The sequence below is a fragment of the Loxodonta africana genome, chromosome 12 (genome assembly GCF_030014295.1).
Source record: "Loxodonta africana isolate mLoxAfr1 chromosome 12, mLoxAfr1.hap2, whole genome shotgun sequence".
Classification (NCBI taxonomy): domain Eukaryota; kingdom Metazoa; phylum Chordata; class Mammalia; order Proboscidea; family Elephantidae; genus Loxodonta; species Loxodonta africana.
Window position 1 is genome coordinate 63,627,187 of NC_087353.1, and position 25,947 is coordinate 63,653,133.

The window sequence follows — 25,947 nt, forward strand, 5'->3', positions numbered from 1 at the left end:
GACTTTTTGCTTTGTGCTTAATGCAGCAGACAAAGAAGATGGAAGAACCCAAATATTTTTATGCCATATAACATCATACATGACTCCTTGACCAGAAAGCAAGAAGAAAGAAGGAAGGAGTGAGATCAGGAGAGAGGAAATGTCTGTGAACTAGCCATTTGTTGCATTAGTGGGACCATGTGTAAACTCCCCAAATATGTAAAATGTTGAACAGAAGCCAGTGAGTTCTTTTTTAAGATTAAAGTAAATTGTCATCTTCCCTGTGAGATAATTACTATTTCTATTTATTTAGCAGGGCTGTACGGCACTGTCTACCACCTGTCAGTCAGTGTGTTGTACTGTGGTAGATTGTATGTTGTTGAGATACTGGAAGCTATGCCATGGATAGTTAGAATACCAGCAGGGTCACCCATGGTAGACAGGTTTCAGTAGAGCTTCCAGACTAAGATAGACTATGTAAGAAGAAAGGCCTGGTGATATACTTCCAAAAATTAGCCAATCTAAACCTTATGGATCACAATAGAACACTGTCTGACCTTTTTTTTTTTTTGACATGTCATCAGCAGGGATCAATCACTAGAGGAAGACATCCTGTTTGGTGAAGCTGAGGGCCATTGAGGGCTAGGGAAATCCTTGATGAGATTGACTGGCACAATGGCCTCGGTGATGGACTTGAACATGTCGGCGATTGTGAGGATGACACAGGAAACATTTTGTTCTGTTGTACATAAGGCTGCCATAAATTGTAGCTGATGCAATACCTGCTACCTATCCATCTATCCATCTGTCTATCATCTATTTATCTGTCTGTCTGTATCTATTATCTCTTTGTCTATCTGTCTGTCTATGTATCTATCTATATATATCTACCATCTATCTGACACTGTGCTAATCATATTCTGACATCATATTTAATCTGGACAATATCCTCTCGAGAAGGGTTCTATTATCCTCACTTTACAGAGGAAAAATATGAGGCTAAGAGAGGTGAAGTACTTTGCCTCAAGTCACTCAGCTGAGGGTGATCCAGAATTTGGACACTCATCCATCTGACCCCAAAGCCCACAACTACAGTTTTTCCTAAAGTATTGTTTCTGTGGCACTCACCTATGCCTGGGATTTGTCTCCTTTTGGAGGGACCTCCACCTCAGCTTCTTCACAGAGAGCACATTTTGTGGGGAACTTCATCACGGGGAGATTTCTTAAGGCGGGCTATCTTCCCAGCAGCAGCAGGAGTGCAGATTGAGAGCAGTAGTTCTCAATTGGGGTGAGTTTGTCTCCCAGGGGAGATTTGGCAATATCTGGAGACTCTTTTGGTTGTCACCAGTAGGAGGGTGTTACTGGCATCTAGTGGGTAGAGACTAGAGATGGCTGCTAATCATCCTACAATGCATAGGATGGCCCCCCACAACTGGGAATTATTTAGCCCAGATGCCAACAGTGCTGAGGTTGAGAAACTCTGAGATGTTTGCCACCTTCTCTGATCCATAAGCAGGTCTCCCCCTCCCAGTGGTATCTAGGGGAACTTGGACAGCTCCCGGAGGAAGTGTCCCTACATTCCAGCCTCAGTATCTCCGCCTCCTGAGAGACGGCAATGAAGACAGAAACCAAGATGAATGACAGCACAGAGAAATGGTTCCCTGAGGAAACCTACGACTCACTGAGGGCTCCTTCAAGCTGACCTATTTCTGCAATTAGGTTTCCTCCCTCCTATCTCAAAATGGAGAGGGGCAGATAGAAGCCATGTAGGTCTATTGGCATGGACTTGGATTAGATTGGAGGAGGGAAGAGACCATTTTTCATGGGCAGCTCTTGGAGACAAGACTGGCTTAAATATCCACCAACTTGGAGATATCTGAGTGAAATTACTAAGCAATAAAGCTGGTTGGTCCACAATTTATCAACATGTAAGGCCTAGGGAAGGAAACCCTGGGTGGCACCAATGGTTAAGTGCTCAGATGATAACTGAAAGTTTGGTGGTTTGTGCCCACCCAGAGGCTTTTTTGGAAGAAAGGCCTGGCAATCTACTTCCAAGAAAGTGGCCACTGAAAACCTGTGGAGCACAGTTCTATGCTGACACACATGAGGTTGCCATGAGTCAAAGTCGACTCAAGGGCAACTTTTTTTTTAAGGCCTGGGGAGATTACCTTTGTCTGAAATTCCTGAATTTTGTCCCTGCAAATGTTGATGCACCAATAATGTATTAAACTACTGCTAACTCCATGTGCCAGGCATCATGCTTAGGGCTTTGGAAGTACAATCTCACTTAATTAGAATATCAGCTGATGAAGTTGGTGCTATTACTGTCTTCATTTTCTGGATGAGGAATCTGACCCTTAGAATAGGTAAGTAACTTATCCAAGGTCATCTAGATAATAAGCAAAGCCAAGGCTTGAACCCAGTTCTACCTAACTCTAGAGACCAAGATCTTAACTGGCTGCCTAAGGGCTGAATCTCACCCTGGGATATGGGCGTTTGACATTTCCAGTGCTAATTTTTTGAATTATTTGCAAATCATTAATAATTAGAAGATTCTACTTACAAATCTGATCTCACTCATCCTAAAATAATAGGAATACTTGGCAACACGATTTGCACATTCCCACGTGGCATCTGTCAGCTCACAGTAAGCAGGGGCTGCCCTTTTAGAAAGCACTGGCGCTCATTTACATTACCTGCTTGGCCCTGCAGGAACCTGAGATTTTGATCTTTCATCAAAACCACTCTGGATGCAAGTGGAAGTGAACTAAGGAAGAATAATGCTCTTGTGTGTTATCAACATTGTTTTCTTTGAACCCTGTATTCTTTGGCAACATGACTTCAATGGTCCTTGAACTTGACCAAATCCTCCTTGGCCGGGAGCATAGAAGACCTTATTGCTAGTCCTGTGACTGGAGGTGTGTAGAAAAGGGAGAATCAGGACCTTCTTAGAAGTCAACATACAAGTTCCAGCATTCTCTCCAAATCCTTCCTTCTGAGTTTCAGAATTCCTCCAGGTGTTGTTCAGCTAGATGTCAGGTCTGGGTAACTGCCCCCTGACTATTACAGCCATGATTCAGGTGCTCAGAGGGAGCAAAACCAGGTAAAGATCCCCCCTTGGAGAATTCTGACTTAACAAGGCTTATTGATGTCTCTGTGCCACAGGTGACAATCGCATTGCTTTCCCCCTACATAAATAATTTATAAATGTGTGTTAAGTCACTGTGCATGCTTTCCAGTCCTTGGGGATGCAGAAGGACAGAGGCATCATCCTTACACAGATGCTTAGAAGATTCATGTCGCTACCCTTCTAGCATTAAACATATAGCATTTGGCCGGCTTTTGGGTAGAAATCTCAGGGGAATGCTTTTAAATACGGTCACAGATTAAATTTGGTGGCAAGTTAAAGGTCACAAACACACTGCTGAATGACAACAATAGTGATGATGCTGATGAGACAGTGCCTCCTTTGAGAGCACCTGTTACGTGCTATGTTGGATGCTTTGTAAGGACTGTCTCTAGTTAGTCTTCATAACACTCCTTGGCAGTTGGTGTTGTTGCTTGCACTTTGCAGATGAGGAAACTGAGACTCTGATGGGTTAGACGCCCAAGGTGACAAGCTAGGAGAAGTCAGAGTTGGTGTTCAAATGTAGCTTTATTTGCTTCCAGAACTTTCTACCCTGCCACATATCTAAATTCTCTAGCAATTTAAATTCAACTTTTCAAGCTAACCAAAAGCCCAATTTGGAAGAGATCCACCTACCCAATTTCCTAATTGTCCAGTGAAAATCTATGAGTCTAGGAGACTTTAAGCATTCATCATTGTACGAAGCTTGGGCAACTTTCAAGAAGTGTAGGTTTAAGAAATCATTTAGAATGAGCATGGTGAATTAAGGAGGTAGTGAGTGGTGGCAAGCTGCTTCCCTCTTCCTGAGCTCACCCCTGACAACTACGGGTCCCTCTCCCCAGGGTTTTCTTCACTAGGCAGGGAGAAGAGAGCATGTCCTGAGAGTCACTAAATGGTTTTGTGGCTGCTCTGTATTAAGAAATGCTAACCTTTTATCTAGAGAAGTTCAATTAGTAGGAGTCAAACAGTGGTTAATAATAATAATAAAATGAAATGATTACTGAATGAAAGGCTTTTATTTTCATTTCACAAGAATCATTTTTTAAACACAAAGAGGCTTTTCTTTATCTTTAATGGAACAGAGATGGGATGCCCTGAAAACAGTTCTGAAGCTTCAATGGCAAGATGATAGGGAAAAGGGATGAGGAGGGTCCTTTCTGAAATGGGTCCTCGTTCTCTCCTTTTCTTTCCCGCATCTATTTCTCCATCATTGCACATTGCCCCCTTTCACTAGGGCTTGGGGGCTGATGGCATGGAAGGAGTCTTGCCCCCTAAATGTTTTCAGGAATGTCAGAAGACTGAGTAGCAAGATCAAAAGAGAGAGGGCAAAACACCAAGGGCTTCTATCAAGCCCAAATGAGTAAGGAATGGAGTTGAGAGTGAGTGAGTTAGAAATCAGGGCAGAGAGGTACAGACCTTGGGCATGGGAAAAGCCTTCTGACCCCGCACAGATCTGTGAACTTATGAAGAGAAGAGGTTGCCATCTTGTCATCAACCTACTTCAGATGGCTGGCACACAGGAAGTCTTCAAAAATATTTACTGGGTGAATAGAGTACATCTAAGGGAGATGAGACTGGTCCTTTTGGGGCTGTGCTTTGGATCTAGTGCATCAGACAACAAAGTGGAAGAACCGGAATATTTTGTATATTTTTATACCAAAAAACAGATCATAGATGAGTCTTTTCTGGGGGAGGAAAGGGGCTCCCATTTCCTGACTGCCTACTCTATGCCAGGCACTGTGTTAGGGGCTTTAGATACTTACTTGATTTGATGCACCCAATTTATAGATAAGAAAACTAAGACTTGTTACTTGTTGCAGGTAACACAGCTAATGAAAAGTGGAGCTGAATTCAAATTTAGGTCTAAATCTGCATGATTAAGGGGAATCAAGCCCCTTAGAAAACAGAACCACTGAATATTGGGTGTGCCGTGTTCTAACCAATGGTTCTATTTTTCTACAAAGACAGCAGGGAGGAGGCAAAGGATACAAAGGAGGAATTTAAGGGGCAAGCTGGATGGGAGAAAGGACCAAGGAGGTCTTCAGAAAAGATGAGGGAGGAGATAGAGTGACTGAATCATGCTGTGAAGAACCAGCTCCTGATATTCCTCTGGCCGGGTTCAGTGCTAAGTCCTATTAGTAGATACATTTCCTCATTTAGCCCCGTACCAGCTCTGTGATGCTGGTATCCTTTTCTAGTGACACATGAGAAAATTGAAGCTCAGAGAATTTAAGTGACTTGCCCAGGTCACACAGGTAGTAAGTGGCAGAGTTGGGATTTAAACCCAGATGATCTGTCTTTAAGGCCCATAATCTTTTCATTTTGTTATGTATTCTCTCCTCTGAGAAAAAAACCTGATTCTTCCATTTGAGATCTCCCCGAAACAGTTCTCAGCATAATCACTTCAAGACTCAGAAACAATCTACATCTTTATTCATTGATCAGATCCTTAGAGAGACAACACCAAATGCTGGTGAGGGTGTGGAGCAACTGGAACTCTCGTACATTATTGGTGAGAACGTAAAATGGTGTAACCACTTTGGGAAAATTTCTGGCAGTTTGTCAGAAAATGAAACATACACCTACCATATAACCTCACCATTCCATTCTCAGATACTTACCCAAGAGAAATAAAAACATTTGCTCACAAAAGTTTGTACAAGTAAATCCATAGCAGTATTATTCATAATAGACAAAAACTGGAAACAGTCTAGGATCCATCAGTAAGAGAATGTATAAGTAAACTCTGGCATATCCATACAATGGAATGCTACTTTGAAGTCTAGGAATATACTAATGAAACACAAAACGACATGGGCGAATCTCAAAAACAGTATGCTGAGTACAAAAAAGCCTTATATAAAAGAGCAAACAGTATATAATCCCATTTTTATGAAGCTCTGGAATGGACAAAAATAACCTGTTAAGGTAGAAATTGACTGTGAAGGGTCATGAGGAACATTTTGGGGAATAATAGTGTTCTGTATCTTGATAGGAGTTTGAGCTACAAATAACATTTGTCAGCATTCAGCAAATGTACTCGTAAGATTTGTGCATTATGCTATATATAAGTTTTCATCAAAAGAAGAAACTGCAAACAAATATTGACCTGAAGTTAACAATATATGTGTTGATATATTTAGGGGAAAGTGTACTGATATTATTCTGAAATGCTTCAGAAAAGAAGATGGATTATCAGATGGATAGATATGGGATAAAGCAAGTGTAACAACATTTTAGTGGTAGACTCTAGGTGGTGAATGTATCGGTTTTCAACGGTAAAATTCTTTCAGCTGTGCTATGTTTGAAAGCTTTTGTAGTAAAACGTTAGAAAAATATTCATGGATCATCAACTACGTGCCGGGCACAGAATATGGCGATGGAGGTTGAATGGTGAACAAAACAGAGAAAGTCCCTACCCTCAGGAAGCTTGTATTTTGGAGTAATTATTAGTTGTGTGGCCTCCAGGGGTGTGTCCAGAGGATACCTTCATTAATGAGTCAATCAGACCCAGCCCAACCTCCATGGTTACCACACATTTCACATTTAGCCACTCAATTCTCTAGTGATACATTTCGCATTTAGCTGCTCAATGAACACAGGCTGTTGGCTTTCCGTCTCCACTCAGTTGATGAATTTCATAGCAGCCCCTAGTTGTGCAAAGATAAATCACTCCAGGTCCAAGTGGTAAACCGCAGAAATAACAGCAATTTATATATACCTCAGGGGTCCTTTGTGAGGGCTCCTTCACTGTTTATGTGCAGTGACGACATAGATGGGAGTGGCAGCTTTATTTTATTACCGTTTGCATACCACAAAAGAAACCAGAATGGAAATGCCCACTGGAAAGCCAGTCAGTTAGGAAACCATTATGACACAAAATTTAATCATGAAAAAAAACCAGACAAACCATACAAAGCAGCAGGAATATTTTCAATACTGGCCGAACCTTTCTGAAATGAAACAAAGGAAATTTTCAGTCTTCTCAGATGACTTGTCTAGGTTAACGCTCCAAATCCTGGTGAGCAGAATGTTGTACTGACTCAAGTGACTAAAACCTGTTGCCATCGAGTTGATTCCAACTCATAGTGACCCTATAGGACAGAGTAGAACTGTCCCATAGAGTTTCCAAGGAGTGGCTGGTGGATTCGAACTGCTGACCTTTTGGTTAGCAGCTGTAGCTCTCAACCACTGCACCACCAGGGCCCCAAGTGATAATACCACAAAATAATTCCTATGCCAATATTTGTATTTAGTGGGCTTGGGAAACCTGGACTGGATTTGGGAAGAAAAATCAAAAAACCTTTGCGTCAGGAAGTATCAGATTTTGTATGATGTTACAGTCTACATTTGAATTCTGATTTTTGCTAGGTGAATTTAGGCAAATTACTTTGCCTCTGTAAATCTGAGTTTCCTTAACTGTAATATGGAAATAAAACACTACCCATTCAGAAGTTCAGGACCCTAAAATTTTGGAAAAGAAGGTATGGGAAATACCTAACATACTTAGTCTTAGTTTTAGTATTTAGTCTGACTCTTACTCGTTGGCTGTCAAGTCGATTCTGACTCACAGTAACCCTAAAGGATACAGTAAAACTACCCCATAGGATTTCCAAGGCTGTAATCTTTACGGAAGCAGACCGCCACATCCTTCTCCCACAGAGGGGCTGCTGGGTTTGAACTGCTGGCCTTTCACATTAACCACTGCACCACCAGGGCAGTTAGTATTTATAATATTGTGTCCTGTTTAGGGTGCCGTACATTAAGAAGACACTGGAAAACTTTCATCCTTTTACAACTTTCTCCACTGAGACTACTGGAGGAAAATAAACAAATTACTCTTTAAAAAAATTACTCAGAGCCTGTCACTTGCTCTGTTGAAAGGGATCTTTGTAAAGCTCTGGTAAAGCTTGTTCCAGATATAACTTAACGCTTGAGTTGGTGATTCACCTTCCAAAACTGTTTATTTGCCTCTCAAAAAGCCACCTTTGTTCTAGGTCAAGCCTGACTCAAAAGAGAAATTTTCACCAAGTTTTTACATGCACCAATGTATCAATCTTCCCCAGTTTCTTCCCAATCATTGTGGCAATCCACATGGCAAAGAGTGGTGTGATCGTTAACGTTGTGTGTCTACATGGCTGGGCCATGATTCTCATTGGTTTGGTAGTTATGATATAGTTTGGCATTCATATAATGATGTGATCACCTCCATGATGGGATCTGCTATGAGTAGACAATCAGTTGAAGGGGAGTTTCCTTGAAGGTGTGGCTTGTATTCAAAATAGGTAGACCTTCTGGCAAGGCTCATGGGGTTTTGCTTGTTCTGAATCCTACAGCTGGCTTTTGTTCATCTGACCTCTGGTTCTTGGGACTTGCGCTAGCAGCATAGCTGTGGTCTTGCCTGCTGATCTTGGAACTGATTGACCTTTGCAGCCTGTGAGCCAGAACCCTGCTGTCTGACTTGCCAATCTTGTGTTCGCCAGCCTCTGTGGCTATGGCCAGCCTGACCCACAGACTTGGGACATTCTAGCCTCTACAACCACGTGAGCTATTTTCTTGATATAAATTTCTCTCTCTCTCTATATATTTATTTATGTGCTTTACTGGCTTTGCTTCTCTAGAAAACTCAGCCTAAGACAAGTGGGAAATATTCATGATACTCTTTTGAATAGGGGTCTTATCTCTGACCTGTACTATTTCAAGATTTACAACACCATTAATACCGAGGCAAGGTCCTTCTGAGGACGTGTTTTAATTGCTCCCTGTTCATCCCATTGGTGAGGGAGGAATTCCCACCTTAGAGTTATGGGGGTGGCTGAACACACGATGCCGATGCCCAGCGCTGGACAGACGAAATTGGCAGGAGAAGGATACTGCACACCATACAGACCTCACAGGGATTGGACTCAGAAACAGAGTGAGCAACCAGTGGCTGTGGGAGGAAGGCTTAGCAGTATCAAGATGGTGAGGTGTCCTCCTGGTTCCTGCAGGAGGTTGTGACTGGCTTGTTTGAATAATTCTATGGGCTGTCAGGGAACTGGAACTCATTACTAAGGGAGAGGTAGAAACTGCCTGGTCCTTTGATAGGAGGCCTGTTTGGCTAGGGGGACTTACCTGCAGTAGTAGTCTGTGTGTGTATGTGTGTGTGTGCACGTGCGTGCGTGCACGTGCGTGCATGCACGCATGTGTTGGTGGTAGTGGAGTTGAACTTGTGGTCAGGCCATTCACAGCCCTCCCAATTTTACAAGATGTCAAGGCAGCACAAAATATTGAGTCTTAATTCTAGGCCTTACGACACAGGACTACTCAATGCCCCATGAATCACAAGGGTTTCTAGTCTGACTGGTGGGAACAGGCTCTTCTGAGTTCTGGGCACTGTTCCCTCTAATCTTTTCTGGTGGGTCTTTCTTCAGCCTCAGGTAGATTCTTCACATTCTTGTGCTTACCAGGACTCTGTTGAATACCTGAGGGGACCCTTTGCAGGTCTCTAAGGCTCTCTCTCTGTGCAACTCTCTTTTCTCCAGTACTCTGTCCTGCAAATTCAGCTGCCCTGGATTTCCTGGACTTGCGACTGCATCTCCTCAACTCTGGGAGTCTGTAAGGCTCTGTCTGAGTTCCTTGTCCTTTGGCCCCAGCCTGGAAACTCTCTCAGGCAGTAAGCTGGGCAGTCATAGGGCTGACTGTCCTTCGTATGGATCACAGTCCTTCATTGCCTTGTGTCCAGAGTCTTGAAAACCATTGTTTTTTAAACCTTGTCTGTTTTTTTATGGTTGTTTCAGGTACGAGGGTATATCTGATCTCTGATACTCTATCTTGACCAGAAGTGGAATCAGGAATAATAGTATATTAGCCTTTCTTTGTATTAAAAATCCTGGAATGTAATGTGTGTGTTGTTAGTTGTTGTTGTGTTGACCCCAACTCATGGTGACCCCACGCATATGGAACAAAACATTGCCCAGTTCTGTGTTGCCTCTATGATCAGTTGCAGATCAGATGGTTGTGATCCACATGGTTTTCATTGGCTGGTTTTTGGAAGTAGATCGCCAGAAACCTGCTCAGCATCAGAGCAACACACAAGCTGCCACTGATGGATGGGTGGTGGCTGCACTTGAGGTGCATTGGCTGGGAAATAAATCTAAGTCTCCTACATGGGCAGCAAGAATTCTACCACTGACCCATCAGTGCCTCATGTTGTTGTTGGTAGATGCCATTGAGTCGATTCTGATTCATAGTGACCCTATAAGACAGAGCAAAGCCTTCCCATATGGTTTCCTAGTCTATAATCTTCACAGGTGCAGATCACTAGGACTTTCTCCCACGGAGCTGCTAGGTGGGTTCGAACCATCAATCTTTCCATTAATAGCTGAAGACTTATCCATTGTCCCATAAGGGCTCTTCAATAGGGTACTTAAATTGTCTGTTTAAATGCATGGGGTCGTCATGAATCCAGGCAGACTCAACGGCAGCTAACCACAACTAGATGCTGTGCTTGGAACATAGTTGGTACTCAACAAATAGCCTATTTCTAGTACTATAGCCACCAGGGCTCCAGTATTATAATTAGACGAGGCGAAGTGCCCTCCTCGCACTGACTCTTGAGGAGTCTGTGACTAAGGGAGTGGGCAGATTGCTTCTACTGTCCCTGGCCTCATTAGCAGCTATTGAACCAGCTGTAGCAGGGCTTGTCTCAGCAATAAAAACAGCCAAATGAGCACAGGCAAGGGGCCTCAGTCCTTTCTCCCTGGGAGAGCAGGAATCCAGGCACAGCCCCAGCAGCAGGTAATGCCCCAAAGCCAGGTACAGGATGCTTCCTCATCTCTAAACTTTATAACCACATCAGCAAGGCCAGGAGCTTTAATGAGCTCAGCTGGGTCAGATTACTCTGCTTCTGAGTCAGCTGTCCAGTCTAGGGGGCCTGGGTATCACTGGCCTGGCTGGAACTTTCTTCTGGCTTCAGGGAAGTGAGCCCTTTCAGCAGGAACTTGTCCACAGGACAAGACCTGGTTGACACAATCATTCTTTTAAGTGCTGTCAAGTCAGCTCAGACTCATGGTGATCTTATGTGTAACGGAAGGAAAGATTGCCCAGTTCTGTGCCATCCTAACAATCATTGCTATGGTTGAGTCCATTGTTGCAGCCACCATGTCAATCCATCTCATTGAAGGTCTCCCTCTTTTTTTTTCATTGTGCTTTAAGTAAAAGTGTACAAATCAAGTCAGTCTCTCATATAAAAATTTATATACACCTTGCTATATACTCCTAATTGCTCTCCCCCATTGAGACAGCGCACTCCTTCCCTCTGCTCTCTATTTTCATGTCCATTTGGTCAGCTTCTGACCCTCTCTGCCCTCCCATCTCCCCTCCAGACAGGAGATGCCAACATATCCAAGAAGCTTATTCTTCACCAGTATCATTTTCTATCCCAGTTTCCAGTCCAATCCCTGCCTGAAGAGTTGGCTTTGGGAATGGTTCTTGTCTTGGGCTAACAGAAGGTCTAGGGACCATGACCTCCGGAGTGCCTCTAGTCTCAGTCAGACGATTAAGTCTGGTCTTTTTAAGAGAATTTGGGGTCTGCATCCCACTGCTCTCCTGCTCCCTCAGGGGTTCTCTGTTGTGTTCCCTGTCAGGGCAGTCATCGGCTGTAGCCAGGCACCATCTAGTTCTTCTGGTCTCAGGCTGATGTAGTCTCCGGTTTGTGTGGGCCTTTTTGTCTCTTGGGCTCATAATTACCTTGTGTCTTTGGTGTTCTTCATTCTCCTTTGCTCCAGGTGGATTGAGACCTATTGATGCATCTTAGATGGCTGCTTGCTAGTGTTTAAGGAAGGTCTTCCTCTTTTTTTGCTGATTTTCTTCTTTACCAAGCATGATCTCTTTCTCTGTTGATCAGTCCCTCCTGAAGACATGTTCAAAATAAGTGAGACAAAGTCTTGCCATCCTGGCTTCTAAGGAACAGTCTGGCTGTACTTCTGCTAAAACTGGATTGTTCTTCTGGAATTTCAAGGTACATTCAGCATTCTTTGCCAACATCAATATTCAAATGTGTCAATTCTTCTTCGGTCTCCCTTTTGTCGTTGTCCAGTTTTTGCATGCAGATGAAGCAATTGAAAAGACAATAATTTTGGTCTGGCACATCTTAGTCATCAAAGTGAACCACGAGAGCAACAGAAACAGCCACCATTTACTGAGTTCTCACTACGTGCGTTTCCATACCCATCTTCTGTACCAATTCCTTCGACAAGCATTATTGAACAAATTCCCACCTGGCTACTGTTATAGATTGAATTGTGTCCTCCCAAAATACATGTTGTAAATTCTAACCTCGGTGCCTGTGATTATAATCCCATTTGGAAGTGGGTTGCCTTTGTTATGCTAATGAGGCAAGATTAATACAGGTTGTTTCTTGAGTCAATCTCTTTTGGGATTAAACAAGCAAGTGGGAGAAGAGTGATGCCAAGCCACCTGGAGATCTCCAAGGAACCAGGAAACAAGCTGAAGAGACAAGGACCTTCCCTCAGAGCTGTCAGAGAGAGAAAGCCTTCCCCTAGAGCCAGTGTCCTGGATTTGGACTTCTAGCCTCCTAAACTCTGAGAAAATAAATTTGTTTGTTAAAGCCATTTCCTTGCCGTATTTCCATTGTAGCAGCACTAGATAATGAAGACATCTACTCTGGTATAAGTCAAATTATGCCACTACCTTGCTTAAAACCTCCAAAATGTGTCCATTACAAACATTTGGAATAAAATCTATATTCCTTACTATGTGCTAAAAGTTCTACATGGTCTGACCCTGCCCCAAATGAATTTTCCACCGCCTTCCTCCTGCTTTCTTGCTTCAGCAACACTGTCCTTTCTGTTCCTTGAACACACAAACCCTTTCTTGCCCCAGGACCTTTGTGCTTGCTGTTCCACATAGCTGGGATATTCTCCAATGGGATGTTTGTACGGTCAGTTCAGTATCATCCTTCAGGTTTTGCTCAAATGCTAATTCCTTAAAAGGACCCTCCCTTATCATCTAAAACTGCGGGGTGATTTGCCTGATGCTGTGCTGTTAGGCAGAAAGTCTGGTGGCATAGTGGTTAGGAGCTATGGCTGCTAACCAAAAGGTCGGCCATTCAAATCCACCAGGCGCTTCTTGGAAACTCTATGGGAAAGTTCTACTCTGTCCTACAGGGTTGCTGTGAGTCGGAATTGACTCAACAGGCAATAGGTTTGGTGCTGTTGGGGGAGGCCTGGTGGCGCAGTGGAAGAGCTCAGCTGCTAACCAAAAGGTCAGCAGTTCAAGTCCACCAGCCAGCCGCTCCTTGGAAATTCTATGGGGCAGTGTATATGTGTCCTATAGAGTTGCTATGAGTCAGAATTGACTTGACGGCAATCGAGTTGATTCCAGCTCGTAGTGAACCATTATTATTTTCGTTTTACAGGTGACAAAATTGAGGCTTAGCAAAGGGATATAAACTGGCTAAGTCTGCATAGCTAGTAAGAATTGAAATTGCAGTGAAATCTAAAGGCAAGTGACTTTTCCATTGTTTTGCGTTGGGTTTGCCATATTAAAATGTTTTTTAAACATTTTAGGGTCAATTGACTAAGATTCATCTCCTTCTTTGGGGCATGCTCAGGCCACGTCTGAGTAGGGGAGTAAGCCAACTTCCTACACCAGGGTGTGTTAGCTTTCCTTCTCAGGCCAGCATGCCTATCATTTATCTTACTACAAACAAGGTTGGAAATAGCTCGTGCTGTGGAGAGACCAAAATTGCCAGCACTAAACTTACCTGCTTTCTAAAGCTGTTTGTGAAATAAAATGAATAACATTTTCTCCCCCTCAGGCCAATCCAGTAGAGGGGTAAAAATAGCCCTCAAATCCAGGTACAAACAATATTTCCCAGGCTGTGGCTGTACCCATTGCTGGAGAACCGCCATCTATCCCCACCCTCAGCCAACCCCAGATATCCCTTCTCGACCGTTTATTCACCTTTCCTGCAACCTAGGTATGTCTCTGGTTGAGACCATCAGCGCCAGGAGTTGAAAGGACAAAGGTAGCTATGAAATGCCTTTCTCCTTCTGCTGAATGCCCTAGGCTGCTGAGCTATCTCAATTGAGGATCAATAGAAGAACACTGGATTGAGATCGGATAAACCCAAGTTCAAAGCTCAGGGCTTCTATTCACCAGATCAGGGATCTTGGGCAAATTAATTTCCCTTTTCTAGTCTCAGTTTCCTCATCTGTAAAATAGTTGCCTTACTGGGAAGTTGGCAAGAAATAAAAGAGATAATAAATCAGAGATTTCCTGGTATGTTCCATACTGAGTGGGAACATAGAATTGTGGACGAAGGCACACGGAATCCATCTTTAGTTGGTTGACCACGGGCAAATTACCTATTCTCTTGGAACCCTGGTGGTGCGGTGGTTAAGCGCTTAACTGCTAACCTAATGGTCAGCGGTTCAAACCCGCCAGCGGCTCTGTGGGAGAAAGATGTGGCAGTCTACTTCTGTAAAGGTTTCAGTCCATGAAACCCTATAGGGCAGTTCTACTCTGTCTACTGTGAGCTGGAATCAACTCAATGGCAATGTTTTTTTTTTTTTCCCTTAGCACCTTAGTTTAGCTCATCTGCAAAATCAAGATAAGAACAGAACCCTTATCATTAGGTGGCTTTATGGATTACATAAGTTAATTCATGGGAAGTCCTTTAAACAATGCCTAGAATAGAGTAAGTGCTCAAAAAATAATGTTTTTATTATTACAGTTGAGTTAGTGCTCTCTGATAATGTCAACAAATGGCGTTTTGGGTTTTTGCTTACTCTTCAATTATTTTCTATCGCCTAGGATTTTTAAAAAATTATTATTGAGCATGCCAACGATCATGAAGATGGCACAGGACTAGGCAGTGTTTAGTTCTGTTGTACTTAAGGTCTCTATGAGTCTGAGCCAACAACTTGAAGGCAACTAACTAACTAACAACAACGACAACATCACAAATGCTGTTCCAGGTGCTTCCCTTGGGCTCTTCCATTTAATCCTCAAAACATCACTCACTCACAGAGGAGAAAACTGAATTTCCCAGAATTTTAGGGACTTGCCTGGGGTGATGGACAGAAGGAAGGAAGGGAGGAAAGAAGGCAGGAGGGAGGAAGAGAGGAAGAAAGAAAGGAAAGAACGAAGGGGTTGAGCCTGGATGGAATTCCCAATCTTTCTGACTCTAGAGCACTGCACTTTCAGTTCCTTTGAGGAGGTATTTTAAAGCTGCATTTTCTCTTAAGGAACGCTGGTGGCGTAGTGGTTAAGAGCTTGGTACTAACCAAAAGGTTGGCAGTTCAAATCCACCAGCTGCCCCTTGGAAGCCCTATGGGGCAGTTCTACTCTGTCTTATAGGGTCGCTATGAGTCGGAATCAACTTGATGGCAATGAGGTTTTTTTTCTCTTAAAGGAGTCCTGGCGGCTCAGTAGTTAAATGCTCAGCTGCTAACTGAAAGGTCTGTGGTTTCAGCCCCCACAGCAGCTCTGCAAGAAAAAGATGTGGCAGCCTGTCTCCCTAAAGATTACAACCTTGGAAGTTCTACGGGGCAATTCTATTCTGTCCTATAGGTTCGCCATGAGTTGGAAGCCACTTGACAGCAATGGGTTGTATTCTGTTTTGGTTTTTCTCTTAATACTCAAACTGATGAAGGATTTGATCTTCTAGGAAACAAAAAACATCTGGAAAACACCTTTCACATCTGTGATCCTGCTTGATGATCACAACAGCCTACGTAAGGTGGGCTGGGACAACGGGATCAGCATTATCCTTCAAATCCCAGCTGATGGCTTTGGGAAAGTCACTGAACCTATGGAATCTCAAGTTCTTCACCTGTAAAATGGTGCTGTCAACACCCATGTCAAGACGTGCAAATGGAAATGCAGACCAATCATTAGGCTCAGAGTGGACATCACACCGCAATAGTTTACAGTGCTCGTTATCACTAATTCTGGGTGGAGTAAATGGTAAACATGTTTGGCTGCTAACCAAAAGGTTGGAGATTTGAGTCCACCCAGAGGTGCCTCGAAAGAAAGGCCTGGTGATCTACTTCCGAAAATCAGCCATTGCAAACCCTATGGAGCACAGTTCTACTCTGACACACACGGGTGGCCATGAGTTGGAATCAATGAAAATAGGCTGTTGGTCTGGGGTTTTTCATTAATTCTAAAGCCTCTAGCAGGATCCACTGACTGATGTTCTGGGCTGAGAGGGCCCCAGGGCTGTAGGTAAATGGCATGGACGTGAGTTAGTCTCAGCCAAGAGTACCTGTGTCTCACCAGCCAATTCCAGCTGCCAGGACGTCTCAGTTCTCATCTTCCCTTGGTTACTAGATGGCAACCTGCAGAGTGAGGCAGTCACATAAATGGACTGGGATGCTCCTGAGCTACATTTGTACGAGTCCCTTCATTTCTCCCCTGTAGCCACTACAGTGATCTAACTGAACTCTTCGGCAAAAGGGTGATTTGTTCTCAGTCCTGCCATATGAATCTAAGGCACCTGCGAATTAACCTGGTATCATCTCAGGAGAAGTGGGGGATGATTTATAATGACAGCGACAACATAACTGTCTGCATGACCTGACAGACCTTGCACCTCTTTTCATTTGTCAAACAAATTAATCTGGACGTGTCCCTTAAACACAACAGCTACCCAGCCATTTTTCCAGCCTTTTATTGTCTTCTGATTGTTAAAGGTTGTTCATTATCTTGGAACCCCTGAAAATTTGGAAGGGAAGGGTGGTGAACTCCATTAAAAAATGAAATTCATAGAAGAGAGTGAAAATAAGAAAAAGCCTCTGCTTTCCCTTTTGTCCCTTGGTGGGGCAAATGGTTAAGCACACAACTACTATCTGAAAGGTTGGCAGTTCCAACCGACCCAGATGTACCTTGGAGGAAAGTCCTGGCAATCTGCTTCTGAAAGGTCACAGTCATTGAAAACCCTGTAAATACAACACTACTGTGCACGCACGGGGTTGCCATGAGTTGGAATCAACTCAACAGCAACTGGTTTTGGTTTTTCCCTTTTAATTGCCATCAGCTCATCCAAAGAGTCCCTCAGATGGATAAAATGGAGAGTTCTTACAGTGTGGCCATGACTGGAAACTGGTAGCACACAGGCTGAATATGGTATGCTGGATTTTTTTTTTTTTTTGGCTTATGTAGTGGGGTTTTTAATTCTGTCTTTGCTTCCTTTTTCTTACTTCGAAAATAGAGGAGAAAAACGAAAAATAATGCCTTTGTGCCCATCAACCAAAAAGAACCAACTCTAATATTTTCGTACTATTTATTCATATTTTTATAACCGAGTTTAAATATCCAGATTCTCAAGCCAGATTCAGAAGAGGACATGGGATGAGAAATATCATTGCTAATGTCGGATAGATCTTGGCTGAAAGCTGAAAATACCAGAAAGATGTTTATCTGTGTTTTATTGACTATGCAAAGGCTTTCACTGTGTGGATCAAAACAATTTGTGGATAGCATTGTGAAGAAAGGGAATTCCAGAACACTTAATTGTACTCATGTAGAACTCGTACATTGACCAAGAGGCAGTCCTTCAAACAGAACAAGGGTTCTGCGTGGTTTAAAATTGGAAAAAGTGTGCGTCAGGGTTGTATACTTTCACTGCATTTATTCAATTTGTATGCTGAGCAAATAATACGAGAAGCTGGACTATATGAAAAGAACACAGCATCAGTATTGGAAGAAAACTCACTAACAAATTTTGATATGCAGATGACAGTCTTGCTTGCTGAAAGTGAAGAGGACTTGAGGCACTTACTAATGAAGATCAAAGACCACAGCTTTCAGTATGGATTATACCTCAACATAAAACAAAATTCCTCACAACTGGACCACTAAGTATCATGATTAACAGAGAAAATATTGAAGTTGTTAAGGATTTCATTTTATTTGGATCAACAACTTCCATAGAAGGAGCAGCCAGGGAATCAAATGATATAAAATTCAACACCTCTACGACAAAAAGACAAATCATCCAATTAAAACACGGGCAAAGGATATACAGACACTTCACCAGAGAAGACGTTCAGGTGGCTAACAGACGCATGAGGAAATGCTCGTGGTTACTACCCATTAAAGAAATGCAAATCAAAACCACAATGAGATACCATCTCGCCCCCACATTACTGGCACTAATAAAAAAAAAAACAGAAAATAACAAATGTTGGAAAGATTGCAGGGAGGTTGGAACTCTTATGTACCGCTGGTGGAAATACAGAACGGTGCCATTTTTGAAAATCATACGGTGCATCCTTAAAAACCTAGGAATAAAAATGCCATACGATCTAGCAATCCTACTCCTAGGAATACATCCTAGAAAAATAAGAGCCGTCACACAAATAGACATATGCACACCCATGTTCATTGCAGCATTACTCACAATAGATGGAAACAACCCGAGTGCCTGTCAACAGATAAATGGATAAACAACTATTGTATATACACGCAATGGAATACTACACAACTATAAAGAACAATGATGGATCTGAGAAACATCTCACAACATGGATGAATCTGGAAGGCATTAGGATGAGTGAAATAAGTCAATCACAAAAGGACAAATACTGCATGAGACCACTATCATAAAAACTCATGAAAAGGTTTACAAACAGAAAGAAACAATCTTTGATTGTTACAAGGGAGGGGATTCAAGCAGAATAGATAAGTGGTAACTCTGGTAAAGGATAAGACAGTACGTAATACTGGGAAGTCAGCACAACTTGACCAAGACAAGGTCATAGAAGATTCACAAACACATCCAAACCCCCTGAGGAACCAAGTTACTGAGCTGAAGGTTGGGGACCATAATCTTGAGGGACATCAAGCTCAATTGGCATAACACAGCTTATAAAGAAACTATTCTACATCCTATTCTGGTGAGTAGCTTCTGGAGTCTTAAAAGCCTGTGAGCAGCCATCTAAGATACATCTGCTTGTCCCACCCATTCTGGAGCAATGGAGAATGAAGAAAATCAAAGACACAAGGGAAAGATTAGTCCAAAGGACTAATGGGCCACAGCTTCCACCATACTGAGTCCAGCACAGATAGGTGGTGCTTGGCTACTACCATCACTGACTGCTCTGACAGGGATCACAGTAGAGGGTTCCAGACAGAGCAAGAGAAAAATGTAGAACAAAATTCGAGCTCACAAAACAAACAAAAAAAGACCAGACTTACTGGCCTGGCAGAGACTGGAAGAACCCTGAGAGTATGGCTCCCAGACACTGTTTTAACTCAGTTTTAAAGTCACTCCTGAGGTTCACCCTTCAGCCAAAGATTAGAGATTAGCCAATAACACACATAGTTCAACTACATATTTGAGACTAAATGGGCACACCACCCCAAAAGCAAATACAAGAATGCAGGAAGGGCTGAGAAAGCTGGATGAATAGAAATGGGGAAACTGAGGTGGGGAGTAGGAGAATGTTGATACATCGTGGGGTTGGCAACCAATATCACAAAACAATATGTGTGTTAATTGTTTAGTGAGAAACTAATTTGCTCTGTAAACTTTCACCTAAAGCTCAAGAAAAAAAAAAAAAAATCAAATGATATATTGCATTGGGCAAATATGCTGAAAATGACTTCTTTCTTTTTTTAATTTTTATTGTGCTTTAAGTGCAAGTTTACAAATCAAGTCAGTCTCTCACATAAAGACTTATATACACTTTGCTACATACTCCCAATTGCTCTCCCCTAATGAGACAGCCCTCTCCCTCCCTCCACTCTCTCTCTTTGTGTCCATTCCACCAGCTTCTAACCCCCTCTATCCTCTCATCTCCCCTCCAGACAGGAGATTTCAACATAGTCTCAAGTGTCCACCTGATCCAAGAAGCTCACTCCTCACCAGCATCCTTCTCCGACCCATTGTCCAGTCCAATCCCTGTCTGAAGAGTTGGCTTTGGGAATGGTTCCTGTCCTCGGCCAACAGAAGGTCTGGGGGCTATGACCACCGGGGTCCTTCTAGTCTCAGTCACACCTCAAATGACTTCTTTAAAGAGCAAAGATGTCACTTTGATGACTAAGGTGCACCTGACCCAAGCCATGGTGTTTTCAAGTGCCTCATACGCATGCAAAAACTGGACAATGAATAAGGAAGACCGAAGAAGAATTGATGCCTTTGAATAATGGTGTTATCGAAGAATATTGAATATACCATGGACTGCCAAAAAAAACAAAGAAATTTGTCTTGGAAAAAGTATAGCCGGAATGCTCCTTAGAAGTGAGGATGGTGAGACTTTGTCTCACGTACTTTGGACATGTTATCAGGAGGGACCAGTCCCTGGAGAAGGACATCATGTTTGGTAGAGTTCTGACAAAAAAGAAGCCCCTCAAAGAGATGGATTGACACAGTGGCTGCGACAATGGGCTCAAACACAGCAATGATTGTGAGGATGGTGCAGGTCTGGGCAGTGCTTTGTTCTGTTGTACATAAGGTCACACGAGTTGGAACCAACTTGACAGCACATAACAACAACAAAATATTTAATTATTTGCCAATATTTAAAAATATGAGGTTTTATATAAAATATGGATTTCTGGTTGAAAACAGGCAAAGACTGGCAAAACTAGATTTGCATTCTTATATGGCAATATTTATGTGGGACTGAACTAACTGGGTGCAGCTGCTCCCATTCAAAAGAGTATGCACTCTGCAGTTTGCCATAGTCCCCACCATTCCCTCTTGCTTATCACATACAACCCAGTTATCTATTTGATTCCTGTAGGTAGGTGAGTTTCTGACTCTTTTCTGTGGTCTTCTTTACCTCCCTGATGGTTATCTTGGTTTCTTAATTCTTGTGATCATCTACCTAGGACCCCACCTCTTCTTCCTCTCAAGCTTTGGCCAGAATTTTGGTTGTTAAATTCCACTCAATTTTACCCTGTCTGGGCCTGGGGATGGGTGGAAATGTGAGATCCTCCAGGCGCTGTGCTAGGGAGGAGGAGGTGAAGGAGAAAATCTCCAGTTCAGCCTCTGAAAGCAGCTTTCAGACAAAGCTCCTTATGGCTAGGACTGACCATCTCATAGTGTAATTCCAGTTTATCAAACTCCAGGTGATTCTCTGCCTTTTCTTCTCCTTTCCCAGCCCCGACCCCCTCATCCTAGTTCGATGAGGGCCAGGACCCCGGAACAACGAAGGGTAGAAATTTATTTACTGGGAATGGAATGAGATGGGGGAAAAATTTCATTCATGTATGTCACCATATAAACTTTGGCAAATGTGAAATATATTACAAGGCAATAAAAAATTATTAAACACATTCAACACAAAGAGTTGTCCACTCCAGTGTATTTCCTCCAGTAGTTTTAAATTTCTTTCCTCTACATACCAACAAACAACCTGTTGCCGTCAAGTTGATTCCCACTCATAGTGACCCCGTAGGACAGCGTAGAGCTGGGTTTCCAAGGAGCGGCTGGTGGATTTGAACTGCCGACTTTTGGTTAGCAGCCATAGCTCTTAACCACTGCACCACCAGGGCTCCTTTGTTTAACCAGTACCGTATTATTGGACATTTGGGCTGTTTCCTCTTCCCAACATTGTAAATAAAACTGTACACAAAACTTTGTGATTCAAAATATTTCCATATGGTATTTTCTAGAAGAAGGATTTCTGGATCAAAGGGTCAGGCATTGTTAAGGCGTTTAATACATTTACCAAATTGGAACTCAGGTTCTGGCATTTTGGGTGGATCTCAACCCTACAAATGCCATGACGTTTTGTAGCAATCCTTCCAGGGACTGGATGAGCAAGAGTGATGGGAAGGGAGGCAGACGCTGGGTGATGGATGAGGGATGTTTGGACCTTTGTTGAATGGAAGGTCAGCCAGATTCTCAAGCCTTCCCACTGATGTACATTTTATTCCTGGCTAAATGATTTCCTGAAATTGGCTTCCTGTCAGTTTCTTCCACCGTTGAGGTTGTACCCAAAGCAGGCATGTCAGATCATTTTAAAAGTCATTCCGTTTTTCTGCTTGAATCGTGGCAGGGAGATTCTTCTTTCTTTCCTTCCTGCCCTTGCTTCTCCCCGACTAGGTACCCTGGTCCCTCCCTTCCTCTCTTCCTTTTGTTCACTCCATAGCTGATTCCAACAACTACCATATACTGAGTGTCTACAGTGGGCCAGGCACCATGCAGGGCTCTTGCATTTAACCCTCACCACAACAATTAAAAAAAAAAAAGTTGCCATTGAGTCAATTCTGACTTACGGTAACCCCATGTGTGTCAGAGTAGAACTGTGCTCCATAGGGTTTTCAATGGCTGATTTCTTGGAAGTTAGATCACTAGGTCTTTCTTCGAAAGTGCTTGTGGGTAGACTTCAACCTCCTTTTAGTTAGCAGCCAAACACGTTAACGTTTACACCACCTGGAGACCACACTATCATTCCTTTATGAGTTGTGTATCTCTGTACCTACATTTATAACATTCCTTTGTCTGGGTTTCCCCCCAGTATTTTCTCTCCACATAATGGAAATTTCCACAGAGGAATACCTTTGGGTGTCTATCTGTCCATGGGTATTAAAACTAGGTACTACTTTCCTCACTCCTTTCCTCCTCCTGTCACATAATGTAGGAAGGTGACAAATGACCACATATTTACACACCACAACGTCATGCGGTGATGGTGCTATGGAATAAAAAGCAGGGTAAAGAACCAAGAGTACCGAGGGAGGCATTTCGGACAGGGCGGTCAGGGAAGCTTCTTTGAGAGGAGGTGGCATTTGAGCACAGGCTTGTATAAAGTGAGGGGGCAAGCCACGTGGATATTTGCTTCAAGAAAGTACCAGACTGATGGAATGGCAAGCACAGAGGTGCTGAGGTAGGAGTGTGGTGGTGGATTCCAGAAATAGCCAGGAGGCAAGGGTGGCTGGAGTGGAGTGGGTAATACAAGGTAACGTCAGAAAGGTTGGGAGGGGCCAGATCAACTGGGGCCTGGCCAGACGTGGTAAGGACTTGGGTTTTCATCCCCGTGTGAAGGGGAGCCAGCGGGGGTTCAAGCACAGAGTGACATGGTTTGACTTGTCTTTTACAAGCAGCATGTTGAGTGGTGAGCAGCTTGGGGGAGCAGAGCAGAAACATGGAACCCCACGGGAGTTTGTACAGTGGTGCGGGCTGATGCTAGGGGCTCCTACTACAGCGAAGAGGTGCTGATGTGGAGAAGTGGTCAGATTGCGAGTCTGGTTTTTGTTGTTTTATGGGAGCATGTGCGTGAGTGTGTGTGTATGTTTTATGGAGTGGTTTGCTGTGATGGGGTTTGTGTGGTGTGTGCATGTGAGAGAGTGTGTATGCTGTATAGAGTGGTTTCCTGCTGAGAGTGGTGATGATAGGGCTTGTATGTGTATGAGAGAGGGAAAGAAGCGTGGCTGGACTCAGTCATGTCCAGAGCTCGGGCACGTCTAGAGTCAGTCTAGGTAGATTTGCTATTCAGTGCATCCAGAAATATGAAGAAACTCGTTAAATGGCATCTTCCTCAAAATGCAATATAAATTCCGCAGATGGATAAGCTGGTGCTACTTTTGTTTCTACTCAACGCAAGAACAATTACAGCTAAACACCTTGGAGAAAGTTACCGAGTTTCCAAGTTTGCTAATTCCATTTCTAAAATAGCTCTAAAGCTTTCGTTTGCTCATGGCAGGGATAATTAAAACTAATGAAGTGAATTTAGGGGCGCGCCTTGGAGACTGAGCAGAGAGAATCTGACGGTGATTACAGACCCCGCAATGCGTCTTTGAAGGTAATTGTCAAGCGACCCTTCTTCATTTGTATTCATGGAAATAAGAAGCCGTTTGTGAGGCTGGTAAACATTTCAGAAGGGCCATCCACATGTTTCATTTTACAATTTCGAATTCTTCGTTACACTCTAAGAGTTCTAGGATTTTACCTATTGGTTACAAATAACTAAGCATGTGACATTATGTCTTCTATCTTTATTCTAAATACTGAATTTTAGAGATGAGAGGTTGGGGCAAGGCAGGGTGGTGGGGAGGAGGAGAGAGACAGGGAAGGACATACGGAAAGACAATACGTTTGTGTATTTATAGCATGAATACTTATTGAGCACCTATTATGTGCTAGGTACCCAGATGGCACAAATGGTTTGTGCTGGGCCAATAACCAAAAGGTCGGGGGTTCTAACCCACTCAGAGGCACCTCAGAAGGCAGGCCTGGTGACCTGCTTCAGAAAGATCACAGCCACGGCTAACCTCATGGAGCACAGTTCTGCTCTGACACACATGGGGTCGCCGTGAGTCAGAATCAACTTGATGGCAACTAACAACAACAACATGTAAGCTGCTTATTTTTCATTGTTCTTGATTTAATATGACATCGTATTATCCTGTTAGACATACGATCACCACGAGTCAGAGCCAACTCCATGGCATCTAACGACATATGATAATATCCATCTACCAGCTTGCTTCCCCATCGACTCAGGGATGACTTGAGGGCAAGGGCTGTGATTTATTCGTGGCTACGTCACCCATGCCACCCACGAGCATGGCCCCCAGCAGGTGTGCAGTAGATGCTACCTAAACGGAAAACAGCTGCAGGCCAGCCAGCTGGAATTCCTTCCCCTGCGCCCAATGCTGCTGGTGGCATGTACTATTTCCTTGGTATTGGAGGGAAGCCTCATCCATTACCAAATGGAGCAAGCCTTTGCAGTCCGCAGGAGGGGAGGCAGACAATGAAATAAATATCTCAGCAAGCCCTTCCACCCCTGAGCTTCACCCTCAGTGAAGAGAGCGTCTCATCAAAACAGGAATTAAAGCCATAAGTTGTCTTTGGCACCTGCCAAGTGCCCACACAAGTGCTAAACATAGCATAAGGGAGGGGGGAGACTTTAGGAGGCAGAACAGGAAATGTCTTCCAATTCATTTTGTCTCCACCATTGTGAGAAGCAAGGGTGCCAAGGGCAGGACGATTGCACTGAAATCCGGCCCAGCTAAGCCTAGGACCTGATCTAATGGGAAGGTGGAGAAATCCAATAGCAAACCTTTTGCGAAGGTAGGCAGGAGGCTGCCCTTTGGGAAAGTCTAATGATCTTGGCTGGGTCAATTTCAGAGCTGGGGGCTGGCCTCAAAAAGCTCCGAATCCCTAGGCTTATTGGTTATTTAATATTAAGAGTAGTCAGTAGCAGTTTATGACAGTTTGCAATCATTATATGCCTCTTGGGCTGAGCATCATTTCATATTAAAATGATGAATTGTGTCTGCTGGCATCCCTTACCTTGGATAACGCTGATAAGGATGTGCTGGTCTTGGGGAGGGGGGCTAATGGCAGTGGGGAGACGCCGTTGCTTTCTCCTTTTCCCATGTCTGCTGAGGTCCCTCAAGCACTTCACCGAAGAGGCTGGTCCTCCTGAAGCACAAAGGAGTGGGTGTGACTAACTCCTGGCATTTAGAGACACAGGAGCCCACAGGCGGCTGGGGAGTGGGTGTAGTCTGAGAGAGGCACCCACTCGTTAGAATGAAATGGCATGGTGTCCCCAAGGGCCATTTGGGAAGGAAGACTCAGCCACCTGGCACTTGCAGCATGCTGGAGACCTCGTAAGGCTGGCATGAACCTCAAACTCCTAAGTCAGCCCCTTTTCCTCCTCTGCCATCCCCATGCATCCCTTTAGGGACTGGATGTGGGGGCGAGGGGATGGGAACAATCTCAGATGATGCCTGGGGGGACCCCAAATCCATTTGGCTTGGATTCTAAACTTGGCTCCATTCCTGCCTCTTCCCCCTCTCTCCTACCTCACCACTGACTTCAATGCTATTTTATGATATTGTAGAGAGTCCCTGGGTGGTGCGAACAGTTAACG